Source organism: Nycticebus coucang, chromosome 6 (assembly GCF_027406575.1).
Source record: "Nycticebus coucang isolate mNycCou1 chromosome 6, mNycCou1.pri, whole genome shotgun sequence".
NCBI lineage: Eukaryota > Metazoa > Chordata > Mammalia > Primates > Lorisidae > Nycticebus > Nycticebus coucang.
In genome coordinates, this window is record NC_069785.1 from 98046232 (window position 1) to 98058475 (window position 12244).

The following is a 12244-nucleotide window of genomic DNA, read 5'->3' on the forward strand; positions in this document are numbered from 1 at the left end:
ACTCACAGCAACCTCCAACTCCTGGAGGCTTAGGCGATTCCCTTGCCTCAGCCTTGCGAGTAGCTGGGACTACAGGCACCCACCACAACGCCCAGCTATTTTTTGTTTGGCAGGTTCAAACCTGCCACCCTCAGTATATGGGGCTGGCGCCCTACTCGCTGAGCCATAGGCACCGCCCTGCTCTTTTATTTTTATTACTTCTTTACATGATAAGAAGGGAACTGATCATCATAATACTAAGCAATATAAGTGGCAATTTCATAGTAATGGCCACTGAGGTGGATTCATGTTAAAAGAGTAATCATTTTACTTTTTGTTGTTGTTGTTGCAGTCGTCACTGCTGTTTTTAGCCTGCCGGGGGGCCAGGTTTGAACCTGCCACCCTTGGTATTAGTATATGGGGCCGGCGCCCTACCAACTAAGCCACAGGTGCCGCCCTCATTTTACTCTTTTACAGTGGTTCAAAAATTTGCACTTTTATATTGCTGGTCACTAATGCCAAGGTAAAAGATTTACTCTACTCTAAAAGACTTCAGAGTCTACACTCAGGGAGATAAAGAATCATAAAATCCACCCACCTCCCAAAAGGGAATCACACCTTGCAAAGGGACCTTTGGGGTTAGGATAAAAACAGTAACTTCCTTTTTTTTTTTTTTTTGCCTGGAGACAAAGTCTCACTTTGTCATCCTTGGTAAAGTGCCATGGCATCATCCTTCACAGCAACCTCAAACTCCTGGGCTCAAGCAATTCTCTTGCCTCAGCCTCCCAAGTAGCTGGGACTACAGGCGCCAGCCACAGTGCTCAGTAATTTTCAGAGACAAAATCTCACTCTGGCTCAGGCTGGTCTCAAACCTGTGAGCTCAGGCAATCCACCCGCCTCAGCCTCCCAGAATGCTAGAATTACAGGCATGAGCCACGACACCTGGCCCTCAAAACAACAACTTTCTAATTTATTTAAATGTAGGAAAATGTTAAATAGTATCAAAATTAGTCTATCCATTCTCATTAGAGGACATTAGACTATATTAGAGCTGGACCTAAGATTGTCTTTCTAGATACATATCACTATCAAATTGCATTATATACTTTGAGTTAAAGTTTAAGAATTAACTTTTCTGGGCGGTGCCTGTGGCTCAGTGAGTAGGGCACCAGCCCCGTATACCAAGGGTGGCAGGTTCATACCCAGCCCTGGCCAAACTGCAACAAAAACAGCTGGGCATTGTGGCAGGTGCCTGTGGTCCCAGCTACTCAGGAGGCTGAGGCAAGAGAATCACCTAAGCCCAAGAGCTGGAGGTTGCTGTGAACTGTGATGCCAGAGCACTCTACCAAGGGCAACTCTGTCTCTAAAAAAAAAAAAAAGAATTAACTTTTATTTCTGATTGGTACTGATTTTGTCTCCTACTAATGTGAATTTTGCCTGATCTCTAGTTAGTAATCTCAGAAAGAGTATTGAAATGTACTGCATCTCACTGTTAAAGGTGTGGTGAGCTAAAATCTGTTGTTTTTTGTTTGAGATGCATTGAGGACACAAATAATTAGGTTACCCTGGTTGCATTTGCTAGATAAAGTCCCTCTTATAATTTTGTCCCACCTCTAAGAGGTGTGCCATACACCATGACCCCCCCATCCTCCATCCTCCCCTCTCCCCACTTGCTCATTCCCCTATCCACCCCCCTTGTATTAGCTCATCTACTGGCTTCATATTAGAATCAAGTACATTGGATTCTTGCTTCTCCATTCTTGTGATGCTTTACTAAGAAGAATGTGTTTCCACCTGCATCTCAGATATTACAAAAGATGTAGTCTCCATCTTTTTAAACAGCTGATTAGTATTCCCTGGTAAACATATACCACAGCTTGTTAATCCATTACTGGTTTGGTGGGCATTTAGGTTGTTTCTACAGTTCAGTGCTGGCTGCAGTCCTAGCTGCTCCAGCCCTCCTGATCCCATCTTTTTCTCTTGTGTGTTTTATTTCCTCATTCCCCACCTTTCTCCCTCTGGTTCTTTATTCCCCACCATTCTCCCTCTGGTTCCTCACTCACAATTCCCACTCTTGTGCTGATTCTCCATAAAACTGGACAGTCTGGCTCGGCACCTGTGGCTCAAGCAGCTAAAGCGCCAGCCACACACACCTCAGCTGGCGGGTTTGAATCCAGCCCGGGCCTACCAAACAGCAATGATGGCTGCAACCAAAAAATAGTCAGGCATTGTGGTGGGCACCTGTAGTCCCAGCTACTTGGGAGGTGGAGGAAGAAGAATCACTTGAGCCCAGGAGTTGGAGGTTGTTGTGAGCTGTGATGCCACAGCACTCTACCCAGAGTGACAGCTTAAGCTATGTTAACTAAAATGATGAAAATGTGTCAAACGATCTATGATCCAGGTGTATGGCGCCCCACGATCATACTAATGTACACAGCTATGGTTTAATAAAAAAAAAAAAAAGAACAAAAAACTGGACAGTCTATGGCCAGGCACTGCGAGGCACCTCCCTTTGCAGGCACATCATTGATATTCACACCACTCCTTTTGCACATTTAAGCTCACACCAGTCACCAAGGTCCTGCCTCTCAATGAGGAACAGGCAGATGGCCTCTGAAGATATCCACCTTCACAGTCAAGACTATGCTTCCTGGACCTGCTTTAACTGCTGAGCATACCTGCCTTGGCACATCCCAGACTGGTCTGACCATCAGCATGGATATGATTTGGGGGCTTCCCTCTTCTATCCAGCTCAGTTGCTTAAGTCATTCAGGACTGGTTGCCTTGCTGATGAGATTTGCCTCCTTTCTCTGTCCCCCATAGTCATGTACAGAGAGGTGATTATCCTTGTGTCAACTGGCAAGTGAATTTTATTGGTCTGCTCCAGCAAAGGGCAGGCCTCACCAAATATGCCCTCCCTATGGGTGACACCCACACCAAATGGCTCTGTACACTTTGCTGTTCATGTTTCACAGCCCAAAGCATCAAGGTGTGACTGCCTCAATCCTGGCCCCTTTTGGGAACCCCCATGTTATTTAGGTCAGCCAAGGCACCTATTTTATACATCTAAAGTCACCCAACTGTGGACACTGGGTAGTGGCATCACCTGGGAATGTCACCTTCCATGCAGTAAGTGGCAGGCAGCTAATGGCTGCTGAGGAAATCCCTCCTTTCCAACACGGTGGGCATCACAACCTTGGCATGAGTGCCTCTTCCTGCTGCTGGCCCATGTTAATAACAGCAGCCCATTCCAGTGTTCCTCCCCTCCATGCCAGGATTTGGGAGAAAACTGGGACAGCTTTGACTCCTGGGAACATCTGCATCTTTGCATCTCTCTTCTTCATGCTTCAGGCCACCCTGCTGACATCTGACATGGGATGGCTGGACTTTGACATTGCCATAGCTGCTCTCCTGGCCCAGCACAGCAACACTCGAATCATGGTTTCCTATTGTCCACACTCTCATGGATGCTACCCACAACCTTGGGCCACCCCTTGGGCCTTGGTGTCTCCTCAGGGTCTCCTCACCTGTCCCTCTTCCACTACTGTGACAGGAGTGAACAACACCCTACATTTGATCCCTTCCCCAGACACGGCAGCCACCACGTTGTTGGAAATTGATGTCAGAATCAACCCTCACTGAGAGTGAAGCAGGGACTAACAGACTAGGAAGCGCACTCTGGCTGAGGTCCTGGGTGGGGGGCATCACCCCACCTTGGTTTCCAGTGATAAGTTCCTTTGGTTGAGTAAATTTCCTGAGCAACATGTGGACATGCCCCACTCTTATCACTGCCTGTCTGCCTGCTGCTGCTTCTCCTTCAGGGCCTTGTCTTCTACAGACTGTGCCAGCCCCTGATGCTAGCTCCCATCCAAGCTCCCTGCCGGGCCTCCCTGTGGGAGCCTTTGCTGCACAGCCTTGTTACTGCTAACTCCACTCACCTGCCACAAACACCCACCTTAAAGGTGCTCCTGGGTTGCCAACAAGCCCTCCTGGGGCTGCTCCTGTGGCAGCTAATCAATGAGGACAGGAGTCTTCTCATCCTGCTACGATAGAGACACGATCACCATCTCTACTCCTTCAGTCTCCTGCAGGAAGGTCCCTGAGCTAAAATACAAATAAGATCACCATCTCCAGTCCCACAGGAAGGTCCCTGACCTACAATTGAACACCATCTCCAGTCCCACAGGAAGCTCCCTGACCTACAACACAGACATTATCAGCATCACCAGCCCCGGAGGAAGGTCCCTGACCAACAATACAGACATGATCACCATCCCCAGCCCCACAGGAAGTACCCTGACCTACAATACAGATAGGATCACCATCTCCAGTCCCACAGGAAGATCTCTGAACTACAATACAAACATGATCACCATCTCCAGTCCCACAGAAAGGTCCCTGACCTACAGTACAGACATGAGCACCATCTCCAGCCCCACAGGCATGTCCCTGACCTACAATACAGACATGATCACCATGTCCAGCCCAGCAGGAATGTCTGTGACCTACAATAAAGACATGAGCACTATCTCCAGCCCCGCAGGAAGGTCCCTGACCTACAATACAGACATGATAACAATCTCCAGTCCCGCTGGAAGGTCCCTGACCTACAATACAAACAAGATCACCATCTAAAGTCCTGCAGGAAGGTCCCTGACCTACAATAAAGACATGATCACCATCTCCAGTCCACAGGAAGGTCCCTGACCTCCAATACAGACATGATCACCATCTCCGGTCCTGCAGGAAGGTCCCTGACCTACAATACAGACATGAGCACCATCTCCAGTCCCGCAGGAAGGTCCCTGACCTACAATACAGACATGATCACCATCTCCAGTCCTGCAGGAAGGTCCCTGACCTACAACACAGACATGAGCACCATCTCCAGCCCCGCAGGAAGGTCCCTGACTTACAACACAGACATGAGCACCATCTCCAGCCCCACAGGAATGTCCCTGACCTACAATACAGACATGAGCAACATCTCCAGACCTGCAGGAAGGTCCCTGACCTACAATACAGACATGAACACCATCTCCAGTCCTGCAGGAAGGTCCCTGACCTACAATACAGACATGATCACCATTTCCAGCGCAGCAGAAAGGTCCCTGACCTACAATACAGACATGAGTACCATCTCCAGCCCCGCAGGAAGGTCTCTGACCTACAATACAGACATGAGTACCATCTCCAGCCCCGCAGGAAGGTCCCTGACCTACAATACAGACATGATCACCATCTCCAGTCCTGCAGGAAGCTCCCTGACCTATAATACAGATATGAGCAACCATCTCCAGGCCCGCAGGAATGTCCCTGACCTACAATACAGACATGATCACCACCTCCAGCCCCGGAGGAAGGACCCTGACCTACAATACAGACATGAGCAACATCTCCAGCTTTGCAAAAAGTTACCTGACCTACAATACAGACATGATCACCATCTCCGCCCCACAGGAAGGTCCCTGAACTACAATACAGACATGTGCACCATCTCCAGTCCTGCAGGAAGGTCCCTGACCTACATTACAGACATGATCACCATCTCCAGCGCAGCAGAAAGGTCCCTGACCTACAATACAGAGATGATCACCATCTCCAGCCCCGCAGGAAGGTCTCTGAGCTACAATACAGACATGATCACAACCTGTAGTCTCATAGGGAGGTCGCTGACCTATAATACAGACATGAGCACCATCTCCAGCCCTTCAGGAAGGTCTCTGACCTACAATATAGATATGATCACCATCTCCAGTCCCACAGGAAGGTCCTTGACCTACAATACAGACATGATCATCATCTCCAGTCCCGCAGGAAGGTCCCTGACCTGCAATACAGACATGAGTACCATCTCCAGCCCCGCAGGAAGGTCCCTGACCTACAATACAGACATCAGCACCATCTCCAGTCCCGCAGGAAAGTCTCTGACCTAAAATACAGACATGAGCACCATTTCCAGTCCCGCAGGAAAGTCCCTGACCTAAAATACAGACATGAGCACCATCTCCAGACCCACAGGAAGGTCGCTGACCTACTATGCAGACATGATCACCATCTCCAGTCCCACAGGAAGGTCAGTGACATTTGCTCTGCTGCTATTGTCAGGAGCTTGTGCTGCACTTCCACCGGTGTTGTTTTGGAGAGACTCCTGACTCACCACCCTCACACAGGGGAACATCCCCTGGACCCACATACCCAAGTCAGTGCCATTTCCAGACAGAACTCAGGGCCATTGTCTGCCATCCCTTAACTGTTCCTTACTGTGCTACTCCCAATAGCTGCTCTCAGAGGCACTGGTCTTTTTCACTGTGATTCTTACCCTGCATTGCTGCCACTGCCCAACTGGCAGAACCCCAACTATCAGCAGCACAGGATCCTGCTACAACGTGATCTTATGGCCCTTTGGCAATCACAGCTTTTCCATGACAAACGTAAATGGGGACTTCACTACTTGATTCCTACCTCTCAGACTTTGCTCTTTTGCCATGTAACAATGCTGCTATGTGATAGGCAGTGACAAGCCATCACCTCCTTATTTATAAGAGCCCGCTTCTTTCCAGTACCCAGCACAGGTTCCTGACTCTGTCTCTAAAAAAAAAAAAAAATGTTTAGACATATTTAGACATATTAAATTTAATAGAGTTTAACTGAGAAAATAATAATTCACACATTAGGCAACCTTCAGGACTAGGAGAGGTCAGAGATCAATGCCACCCTGTGCCCAGGGAGAAATTATAGACAGAAAACAGAAATGAGGTACAAGAGGGCGGCGCCTGTGGCTCAAGGATTAGGGCGCCAGTCCATATGCCACAGGTGGTGGGTTCAAACCTAGCGCAGGCCAAAAACCAAAAAAAAAAAGAAATGAGGTACAGGAAATGGCATGCTAGTGGCGCCTGTGGCTCAGTGAGTAGGGCGCCGGCCCCATATGCTGAGGGTGGTGGGTTCAAACCCAGCCCCGGCCAAATTGCAACAACAACAAAAAAAAAAAAATAGCCGGGCGTTGTGGCAGGTGCCTGTAGTCCCAGCTGCTCGGGAGGCTGAGGCAAGAGAATCGCGTAAGCCCAAGAGGTAGAGGTTGCTGTGAGCCATGTGACGCCACGGCACTCTACCTGAGGGCGGTATGTGAGACTCTGTCTCTACAAAAAAAAAAAAAAAAAGAAATGGCATGCTAGTTATACTCTGGCACTTTCTTTTTGGGAACCTGTCTGATGTGTGAGTAGCCTGTGATCTACTGAACCTTGGCTGTCGTGAACCAGCGCAGGGAAGGGAAGCGAACCAGAGTGGAATTGGTGGGGACTGACAAAAATACAGCACAAGAGAAGACACAGAAATGAAAGATGGGATCAGGAGGACTGACTGAGCTGATGGCTCAGCCAGCCCCAAAGCACAAAATCAGCTTTGTTTTATAGTATCTGAACAGGGTTCTCTACAAAGAAGTAACATAAACAAAAGACATATTTCTGGTATTACAATATGATTGGAAACTGTAAATGACTCCGATAGAGACAAATCACCTTGTTAATGGTTTCTACTCAACTTCATTAATATATGACAAGAAGGGAGAGTTCATGAGGATCTCTGCATAGTTAACAAAACAAAGGAAAAGCTATGTGACTTCATGGCTTCTACTCAACTTTGTTATCATATGACAAGGAGAAAGGAGAGATCTCAAGGATCTCTAGTTAATTAGACAAAGAATGGACCACGTGACTTCTGGCAGAGGGAGCATGAAGAAAGGAATATGGCTGTTTGGGGATAGGAGGAGAAGCAGCTGGGAGCTCATTCCCTGAGTGTTCCCCAGGCTGTGAGGGCCCTGCCGTCTTACAGCCCGCTCTCCACATCTCGTCCTTTCCTTAAACTTATGAACACATTGCCTTTCATTGGAGGAATCCTTTGGCTCCAACTCTGCAGAACACTGGGAGAATGTAAAATAAAAATAGTATTTAAGTTCCTACACCTAGGGTGCATCTTACATGGGTACATGTGAAATTTACTAGATGTAGAATACAAATTTCTTAACACAATAACTAAGAAAATGTCCTGAAGGCTGTGTTAACCAGTGTAATAAAAATATTTCAAATTGTATATAAAACCAGCACATTGTATCCCACAATTGCGTTGATGTACACAGCTATGACTTAATAAAAAAAAAGAGAGAAAAAATAGTATTAAAGTTCCTAATTAAATAATGTTATTTTAAAATGCTCCAATTTTTCTAAAGGATTAAAAGACTGTAATTTATCAAAAATATCTTTAGTAAGTTGAGTAGGACCATAAACATTTACATGAGCTTTATGCATACTTTGAATTTCTTTTTTTTTTTTTTCTTTTGTAGACACAGAGTCTCACTTTATCATCCTCAGTAAAGTGTGGCGGCGTCACATAGCTCACAGCAACCTCCAACTCCTGGGCTTAGGTGATCCTCTTGTTTCAGCCTTCTGAGTAGCTGGGACTACAGGCACCAGCCACAATGCCCGGCTATTTTTTTTTTTCTAGAGACAGAGTCTCACTTTACGGCCCTCGGTAGAGTGCCATGGCCTCACACAGCTCACAGCAACCTCCAACTCCTGGGCTTAAGCGATTCTCTTGCCTCAGCCTCCCAAGTAGCTGGGACTACAGGCGCCTGCCACAACGCCCGGCTATTTTTTTTTTTTTTTTGGTTGCAGTTTGGCCGGGGCCGGATTTGAACCCGCCACCCTCGGTATATGGGGCCGGCGCCTTACCGACTGAGCCACAGGCGCCGCCCAACTGAGCCACAGGCGCCGCCCTGCCCGGCTATTTTTTTTGTTGCAGTTTGGCCGGGGCTGGGTTTGAACCCACCACCCTCGGTATATGGGGCCAGCACCCTACCCACGGAGCCACAGGCGCCGCCCAATACTTTGAATTTCTTAATGAAGTTTTGCTATATTCAGGTTATTATTATTATTAGTTTTTTTTTTTTTTTTTTGTAGAGACAGAGTCTCACTTTATGGCCCTCGGTAGAGTGCCATGGCATCACACAGCTCACAGCAACCTCCAACTCCTGGGCTTGAGCGATTCTCTTGCCTCAGCCTCCTGAGTAGCTGGGACTACAGGCGCCCGCCACAATGCTCGGCTATTTTTTGGTTGCAGTTCAGCGGGGGCCGGGTTTGAACCCACCATCCTCGGTATATGGGGCGGGCGCCTTACCGACTGAGCCACAGGCGTGCCCTATTCAGGTTATTATTATTGTGGGTAACATCATGGTGTAAATACTTATTAAATTCAATTAAAGTTTGCATGCCTGATTTGTGGCTGAGTCACATAACAAAAGATGGCTGGTCAATTACAGTAATAGCATTAAATGGATTAATATGGTTAACACAATTAGATAAATTACAATTTAAAGAGAATCCATGTTCAATTTTGGTTATAGAAATATCTCCAGGATGTAGAGCTGGCGGTTCCTGAGGGCACGTCTGAGGCGGAGTTGGGTGGGGTAGGGAGTAGGAGGGGGGAGTCGGGGGTAGTGGGAGAAGGAGGCGGCAGCCAATCACTTATAAACGGCGCCCAAGCAGGAACTGAAGCCTGAATTCCAGGAGGGTGAGCGAGTACTGTGCTTTCATGGGCCTCTTCTTCATGAAACAAAGTGTGTAAAGGTTGCCATAAAGGACAAACAAGTGAAATACTTTATACATTACAGGGGTTGGAATAAAAATTGGGATGAATGGGTTCCAGAGAGCAGAGTACTCAAATATGTGGACACCAATCTGCAGAAACAGCAAGAACTTCAAAAAGCCAATCAGGAGCAGTTTGCAGAGGGGAAGATGAGAGGGGCCGCCCCAGGAAAGAAGACATCTGGTCTGCAACAGAAAAATGTTGAAGTGAAAACAAAGAAGAATAAGCAGAAAACACCTGGAGATGGAGACGGTGGCAGTACCAGTGAGAGACCTCAGCCTCCTCGGAAGAAAAGGGCCCGGGTAGACCCTACTGTTGAAAATGAAGACACATGGGCAGCGCCTGTGGCTCAAGGAGTAGGGCGCCGGTCCCATATGCCGGAGGTGGCGGGTTCAAACCTAGCCCCGGCCAAAACCCACAAAAAAACAAACAAACAAAAAAAAATAAAAACTGGGCCTCAGTTAAAAAAAAAAAAAAAAAAAGAAAATGAAGACACATTCATGAACAGAGTTGAAGTTAAAGGAAAGATTGCTGAAGAGCTAAAACTTTGGCTTGTTGATGAATGGGACTTAATTACCAGGCAAAAACAGCTCTTATCTTCCCTGCTAAGAAGAATGTGGATTCCATTCTGGAGGATTATGCAAATTACCAGAAATCCCGTGGAAACACAGATAATAAGGAGTATGCTGTTAATGAAGTTGTGGTGGGGATAAAAGAATACTTCAATGTAATGCTGGGCACTCAGCTCCTGTACCAATTTGAGAGAGGGCAGTATGCTGAAATTCTTGCAGATCACCCTGATGCACCCAGGTCCCAAGTATATGGAGCACCACATCCACTGAGATTATTTGTACCAATTGGAGTGATGTTGGCCTGTACACCTTTGGATGAGAAAAGCCTTTTTTTTTTTTTTTTTTTTGTAGAGACAGAGTCTCACTTTATGGCCCTTGGTAGAGTGCCATGGCCTCACACAGCTCACAGCAACCTCCAACTCCTGGGCTTAAGGCGATTCTCTTGCCTCAGCCTCCCGAATAGCTGGGACTACAGGCACCCGCCACAACGCCCAGCTATTTTTTGGTTGCAGTTTGGCTGGGGCCAGGTTTGAACCGGCCACCCTCGGCATATGGGGCCGGCGCCTTACCGACTGAGCCATAGGTGCCGCCTGAGAAAAGCCTTGCTTTATTACTGAACTATCTTCATGATTTCCTGAAGTATCTGGCAAAGAATTCTGCAACCTTCTTTAGTGCCAGTGATTATGAAGTGGCTCCTCCTGAGTACCATCGGAAAGCTGTGTGAGAGATGGTCTCACCCATATATGTTTGGAACTCTGTAAACACATTTTTGTTTAGTCTTTCCCTTATACAAATGATGTACTTTGAAGATGTTAGTGTATAACAGAATTGATTTTAAACAGAGAAAATAAAAGGGGTTATAGCTCAAAAAAAGAAAAAAAAAAGAAGTATTACCAATTAGTAAAAGTCTGGGAGGTGGAACATAAGTCATAACATAAAGTTTGAGCGTTATTTTTGTATCAATTCCCTGGTGGGCTCCAGGACTTCCACCGGCGGAAGGGTTGCTGCAGGGTGCCAGAGGTCTTTCTGCATAACTCCTGATTGTGTTTTTAAAGTATTTAGAATCTATTCTCTAGCAGTGATACAATCATTAATGTTACAAGAAGCAAGTAGTCTTCTAGATTAGTCCCGTAGTTTCTGATCATCTCCTTTCATAGGGATGCAAACTGGAGAGTTATAAGGTGATGTTGAAAGACTTAGGGCAGGACCCCCCACTCTGCCCTGAGCGATGATGACCCCAATCAACCGCAAGAGATGGCGCTTGATGCAAACAGCAAGAGGATTTTATTCCAGCATGCTGGGGTTTGACTCGCAACTCTTTTAGGAGCCGAGGAATCAAGCCCTGAACAGCAGGTTTTACAAGCTTATAAAGGCAAAAAACACAAAGTAGGGAGTAGCAGACATAGCAGGGGCTTTAGGGAGGGGTAGCAGACATAGCAGGGGCTTTAGGGAGGGGTAGCAGACATAGCAGGGGCTTTAGGGAGGGGTAGCAGACATAGGGGCTTTTCCAGATAAGAAGAACTCTGGTTCTTTACTCATCTGTCTTAAGACAAGATCAGCAGTTAAACATTTGCTTAGCTTTTTTCTTTCAGAACCAGTTACCGGTTATCTGCTTCAGCTAGGGCTATTTCCTAGGACAGTTACAAAAGGTCACATTCTTATGGTAGGGGGCGAGGGGTGCTGCTACATATCTGGTCCCCCCCCTTTTTGGATTTGGTAGTACTTTCCTTCAATGTCACTTCATAATTTATAAATTCCCATTCAGAAACCCAAGGAGGACTGTTAGCTGTTTTAGGAAAGACACAACATGTCCTCCTCTCCATATTAACACAGGATCAGGTCCTTGCCAGGTACCAGTTAAGGGGAACTTCACAGGACCTCAGAGTATGTAGAGTATGGAGGATTCCAAAAGCATTCTGCTGCTTTTGGAATCCTCCTAAAGTATCTGTGACCTAAAGTATCAACTTTTAAAAATTTTCAAGTGAAAAGTAAAAAATTCCAAGTAAAAAGAGTGTGAGAAAGGTTATGTGGCGTTCCAGGATGTACCTCCCTCT

The 12244-nt window shown here is 46.8% G+C and overlaps 2 pseudogenes; both read left to right on the forward strand.

Moving 5' to 3' along the window:
* The window catches only part of LOC128588807 (tolloid-like protein 1), a 506486-nt pseudogene that overhangs the window by 307302 nt on the left and 186940 nt on the right, over positions 1 to 12244 (forward strand).
* LOC128588461 (mortality factor 4-like protein 1) lies at positions 9668 to 10914 on the forward strand (annotated as a pseudogene).